Genomic DNA, 6,000 nt, shown 5'->3' with positions numbered 1-6,000 from the left:
CGGTTAATCTCAGTATCCTGTAGAATCTGGTCTCCAAATCTGCTGCACGCAAAGTTCGCCGTCTCCCTCCACATTCGTCTCTCTGAAAAGATCCATGATCGCACGTACGCCCAAAAAGGGCTCGAAATGTTGTGTGATGCGGTTGGTGTCTGTGAGGTTACTTGTTTTGGTATAGCCGTGTTGCTTCTCGACCGTTTACATCTGCTTGGTCGTACACAAACACCATCCCCGACGTGAATACCGGAACATCCTGTTGCTTGTAGTCCACTGTGTCAATCACACAGCCTGCAGCACGCAAGGAAGGCTCGGCCCACGGTTACAGGAATTCTCATTCGTGAGGGCCGTATACCATGACATCGATGCTTTTCCGAACAGTGGGGAATCCGACCCTGAAGTTTGTCGGTTTTATTAGTGTTCACCCTGTATATCATCTATTTTCTTGGCACTGGAAAAAAATTATGGCTGCCCTTCTAGCTTTAAAAACAATTTTGATATGTTAAATTACATTTTGTACACAGAAAAACGAACTAAAATGCACCAAATGTAGACTGAGTGGGAATACATTTTCGGCTATAAACTTTCCGAAATATGTGCAATCGTTTACTTTACTTCGAATTTTCGTCATTTGTATAAGCAATACCAAAAAGGGAGCCAGTTCACTATCAACCTCCGATGTGAGCCTATAAGATGACAAAAAGTCAAATTTTTAATCAAATAGTTACCTCAAAATGGAATCAGAAATATTATAAAGCGGAAGAAAACAATGGTCTTTACTTTTTTCATGCGGAAACTTAAATTTTAGCTGTGTAACTAGCCACATTTATATAAAACAAATATTTTAGATGTAGAGCAGACGATACGATATTTCCACAAGTCGCCACATGGCTACAGGACATTGAGTCTCACTGCAGGACATTCCAGTCTTGTGTCCTAAGAGTAAGAGTATTGCCGAACCTGTAATTTCAGAACGTCGAAAAAGTGTGTGGCAATTAGTACATTACGGGAAGCAATAGAAAGCAAAAATAGCTTTGCAGTCTACATCACAACAGAGAAACAGCTTTATAAGCGAAATAAAATTAGAGAGTTTACAGATAATAGACGACTGAGCTAAGATTGTTCCCTCTCTTGTAAGTTCTTCATCGTATTGATAATGTTTCCAAATACTGGAGGAGATAATGACAAAATATAAATCTGCGAGTAGAAATTAAGAGTTAAAGTAGTCTGTTCTTTACAGACAGTGTTGTCAATGTGGTAGCATAAATGGGACATAAGACACATTTTTAGAAAATTGATCGAAGAATATGACAAGTGGGGTTGGAGACAAATATTGGAAAGATGCAGTATATGGTAATACAAGTGCGAGGGGGGAAGGGGGGAGGGGGGGAGGGGAGAAATCAAGCAGAAGCTTATTACAAATAGAAATTCATGTAAATAATTTGGCTCTAGAACGACAGCAGGTGGAAGGATTGTTTAAAAAAAATGGTTCAAATGGCTCTGAGCATTATGGGACTTAATTGCTGAGGTCATCAGCCCCCTAGAACGTAGAACTACTTAAACCTAATTAACCTAAGGACGTCACACACATCCATGCCCGAGGCAGGATTCGAACCTGCGACCGTAGCGGTCACGCGGTTCCAGACTGAAGCGCCTAGAACCGCTCGGCCATAAAGGCCGGCGGTTGTTTAAAACCACAGAACAAAATAAGCAATGCTCATAAATACGCAGCTACATCCAGTATGGTGGAATGATAATATCTCGTAAGTTTTAGAGAAAAGACTGTGCAAGAGTTTAAGGGAAATCGCTGTGTTATTACGAACAGAACTGTGGACATTGGTTTGGTTTCGTTTTGCTTAAGGGCGCAAAAACAACTGGGGCGCTCAAGTCAAAACTATAGAATACGGAGAGAGAGAGAGAGAGAGAGAGAGAGAGAGAGAGAGAGAGAGAGAGAGAGAGGGGGGGGGGGGGGAGGGTTAAAAAACGACTATGTGTCAGTCCCAATTGACATAATAGAAGACAGCTAAAAACAGGCACGAGGAAAAATGGCTAAGAAAGATGCCGTACAGAAACGGATGTCCAAAACTAAAAATTATATGGCCTTCGCCACATTGCTCTGGCGAATAAAAAGTAAGACGCGGTCGATAGCCCGCGCGTGATTTGCTAAAACGGCCGTAATTCAGACGGCAAACCCAAACGGGAATGTAAATGGTTAAAAAATGGACATTCCATCAGGAAGTGGCGGACAATTAAAACTTGAGTGCAATGTGTACAAAGTGGTAGGGTAGCGCCACTTAGCAAATGGCGATGGCTGAAAAGGTACTGTCAAATACGCAGCCGAATTAAAATAACCTCCTCCCGGCGGGAGGGCCGAGAGGAGGTTGTCCAAGCTGGTGGTAGAGTACAAAGAGTGAGTAGCCTAACAAAAGAAGTAGTAATAGCGTAGCTTAAATACCAGCAGTAATCGTATCTTGCCTAGGGTCTGCAGTAATGGTAAAGTGGAGTAGCATAGTATCAAAAAAATGGCACATTTCAGAGTATAACTGAAGACAAAATAGCATCAGAAATAAGACACATAGAGGTTATGCACAAAGAGGACACAAATTCTTATTGTTAAAAAAAGTATGAGTTACAGTTTGCAGCGTTCAGACCACCCAAGGAATGTGATGCGCTAGATACATTCAAAATAAATGGTGTCTCTTTCAGTTGTTGTTTCCATGCACTTGCGCATGAAAACAGGAAAAAGTGCAAGGCATAAACATACGGTAAGGGAACCGACCTGCAAGATTCTCCCTATCGGGCAAGTCCCCACCTAATGAAATGCTGAATACTCGAGCAAACGTGAAAACAAGGTACCAATAGGATTTGTATAAGCATGGGAGAAGGACTGATGTGTTTTAAAGTTATACGGACAATTATGTAAAATCAAAATAAGCATAAATTGAGATTTACTGGAAATGCAAATAACGACCTCTGCAAGATATATGCCAAATATCATATTTCCCGAAAAGTAGCAAAAAAACAAAATCCATACAAAGCTAAAAAGTGTAAAAGAAATATGTAAACAGCACTAGTGTGATGTCTTCAGAATGAAAGACGTCGAAGTGAAGAAATAATTTATGTCGTCAGAATTCTTGCATATCTGTAGTGTAAATAAAGTTTCGTAGAATAAATACCGTAAAAGTTTCTTCTGTAGCTCTTGCTGCTGAAATTAGCGTGCGTATAATTTCGTTCAAAATCGCAGTCGTATTCTTGGCACTAAAACTTACCTTGTTGGTATTTCAGTAATTTCTCATTATTACTATACAATCTAAATTGAAATTCAGTACAAATCATTCAAGTGTTGCATAGCTACAAAAGGTGTAAAAATTAGACAAGTTCAGTGTATCAGTGTCAAAACCGTATGTAACGTCGCAGTTCGGGAAAGCAAAATCGCATAAAAAGTAATTTAATGTGATGGCAGAATCTGCTATGTTCTATTTACGTTGCACAATATAATTGATCCAGCTGTGTGTTTGGCTTGGCATAATATGTTTGAGATGAATGTAGATGTGATTAGTTTAGGAAATCGATGTTTTCAGATAAACATGCTTGACGTTTTGTTGCTGGTGATACTGAACGCTGGCTATTTTACTGTTAACTGATTTGCTGCTGATGACTTTGCGATTAATTTGATATGATCTGTGCACTGCTGTTAAATCAGATGGCCATCGCGAGTAAAAGGAAATTGCTTTGACGCCAGTGGGCTTGATATATGCGGAGCAGAGTTTTGTTTTGATCGGCGTAGCACTACGTTGCTTTGAAGTAAGCTATGGCGTGCCGCTGTGCGTCACGACGATATTGTTGACCACGTCGCTGCTGGTTTCAAGTATTGCATGACATTACCTGTCGCAGATAGATATTTCACTTTGTAATCTTTCTAAGATTTGTTAACAGAGCTATATTTAATTTGATGATTTCCATTTAAGTTGGATTAATGAGGTTTGATAATAATTGCTGTTTAAATCTGTTTGTAAATCAATTATGAGTAACGTAACTTCAATTGTCAGATGTTTTTGTAAAGCCAAACTTAACTTGCAATACAATTTTGCTAAAAAAAAAAAAAACCTCGGTGTTAGTAATTCACCATAATCAGTACCGCCTCCCTGTCCGGGTCATATATTTTATAAATAAGTTGGATTTTTCTTAAATGTTATCGTTTATCAGCCAAAAGAATTTCACGTGCACTGCTGAGCCTCGTTTCGTAAGTGGTATTGGAAAAGCTGTACGTCGCCTTCCTATGGACGCTGCTGAAGAAATAAGAAGGGCAACTGGTCGGGTTCTCTTGAAAGGTCCTCCCCAACACAGTAATGTAACCGCTGAAGAAAGGGCTGCACTACGGAACCTTCGAGAAGATTCGGAAACAGTGGTGCTGAAGGCTGATAAAGATAATTCTACCGTTTTGTTACCTCGTAGGTTGTATTTGGAGAAGATGTGTAGTCTACTTGGTGATACTATGTACAGGAAAATTGATCAAGATCCAACAGCACTTGGCAACGGATTGTGCCCTTTGAACTCTTCCTCGTTAGCTCCAGAGACCATCAAGCGGTTAAGACCACATGGCAGCGTACCACCGAGATTATATGGTCTTCCTAAACTACATAAAGAAGGTCTTCCTTTATGGCCTATAGTGAGTAATATTGACGCACCCACATATGATTTAGCCAAACATCTAGCTTCTTTGCTGAGACCATTGGTTGGCAAATGTTCACATCATATACGTAACTTTGCTGATTTTATCAATAGACGGGGGGCTCTCCATTTAAGTAGTTCGGATCTTCTAGTGAGTTTTGATGTAGTTTCCCTTTCCAGAAAAATACCTCTTGCTGATTCCTTGACGCTAATTAGTCAACAGTTTGAATCGGACATCACTGCTTTGTTTCTACATGCTCTTTCCTCAACCTCTTTTATGTTTAACCAGGAATATTTTGAACAGTCTGACAGTGTCGCCACGGGCAGCCCTCTGTCTCCTCTCGTGGCTAACTTTTTTATGGAGGATTTTGAGGAATAAGCACTTGAATCAGCGGTTTGTAAACCAACTGTTTTTTGGAGATGGTTCAAATGGCTCTGAGCACTATGCGACTTAACTTCTGAGGTCATCAGTCGCCTAGAACTTAGAACTAATTAAACCTAACTAACCTAAGGACATCACACACATCCATGCCCGAGGCAGGATTCGAACCTGCGACCGTAGCGGTCACGCGGTTCCAGACTGAAGCGCCTTTAACCGCACGGCCACACCGGCCGGCTTTTGGAGATAAGTTGATGATACTTTAATAGTGTTGCCCCACGGAGAAGAAAAGTTAATGGAGTTTTTTCATCATCTTAACTCCGTCCATGAGAATATTCGATTTACTATGGAACGAGAGAAAGATGGTTGCCTTCCATTCCTGGATGTTTTGGTTAAACGGAAGAGTGATGGCTCGGTGGGACATTTTGTTTATCGTAATCCCACTCACACTGATTTCTACTTGCATTCTTCAAGTTGCCATCGCCCATCCCAAACCATGAATGTGCTTAAAACCCTTGTGCACAGGGCACATAAGGTGTCGGATGCAGAGAATTTGCCAAAGGAACTTGCACATTTAAGGACGGTGTTGAGAGACAGTGGATACTCGACCCGGCAAATTAACAGGTCCTTCTCAACTAAAGCCGGGAACCGGGAAGTGGGTAAGGAGGAGAAAGTGCCAGCCAAGTCCCTAACTTTTCTTCACTTCGTTAGAAATATCACCTTCAAAATAGTGAGGATTCTTAACAATTTTCATGTGAAAGTGGTTTTTCGTCCACCTTCTAAGATTTCGGATCTGCTGGGATCGGCGAAGACGGGAATTTATAAAATACCGTGTCAATGTTGTATGGCCTACATAGGACAGACAACGCGTACAGTGGAAGAGCGTTGTACGGAACATCAACGTTGCACTCGCCTACTGCAGCCCAGTAAGTCTGCAGTTGCGGAACATTGTGTTT

Source organism: Schistocerca nitens, chromosome 7, assembly GCF_023898315.1.
Source record: "Schistocerca nitens isolate TAMUIC-IGC-003100 chromosome 7, iqSchNite1.1, whole genome shotgun sequence".
NCBI classification, from domain to species: domain Eukaryota; kingdom Metazoa; phylum Arthropoda; class Insecta; order Orthoptera; family Acrididae; genus Schistocerca; species Schistocerca nitens.
Note: the sequence above shows the minus strand (reverse complement) of the source record.